The sequence below is a fragment of the Aphanomyces astaci genome (assembly GCF_000520075.1).
Source record: "Aphanomyces astaci strain APO3 unplaced genomic scaffold supercont1.37, whole genome shotgun sequence".
Taxonomy (NCBI): domain Eukaryota; phylum Oomycota; class Saprolegniomycetes; order Saprolegniales; family Verrucalvaceae; genus Aphanomyces; species Aphanomyces astaci.
Window position 1 is genome coordinate 131,453 of NW_009798300.1, and position 699 is coordinate 132,151.

Genomic DNA, 699 nt, shown 5'->3' on the forward strand with positions numbered 1-699 from the left:
CTGGGGTAGCCAGCCACGCATTTGATGAGGAGATTGTATGTGTGACCGGGTAGTTAATTAACCCGCCATATTGCCCAGGGTAGTGAAATTTAGCCCGCCTGCGGCGCTGAGGGTAGTTATTGTGCCCGCGAAGGCCCAAAAGTAGTTATTAAGCCCGGGTAGTTATTGTTACCTATACGGACGGTACTGTATGTTTCATCAGGCGATGCGATGGTGTGCGTCATGGCAACGACGAGCTGAATGGCGTCGGCAAGTTCACTAGCCGAGTACAGTGTTCTTGGCAGCATTTGATTTCAAACCGAAGCGTGTATCGCTTGAAATCGATATATTTTCCGTCCATTAAGTACTAAAGGTTCTATTTCATCCGGGTTTTAGTTATATCCAATCATATTCATTCATAAATACTATTGGCTGATACATCGTGGCAAATCACTGATTGCTCACGTTGACGATTTTCTCAACGGTTTCTTCAACGGCTTCTTCAACTGCCTTGCCCGTTAATGGTGCGTCAATCTTTGGCTTGATCGATAGTCTTGTCATCGTTTCTTTAACAGTGTCAAGTGGTGCTTTTCCCTCGCCTGTGTTCACGCCTTTTGTCCTCGCCTATTTCTCCCAAACTCTATCGCCTAGTCTATCAACTCTGACAGGCCGAGACAGTGACCGCTTTATACCTGCATGTTCTGCATATTCTTCATGTCG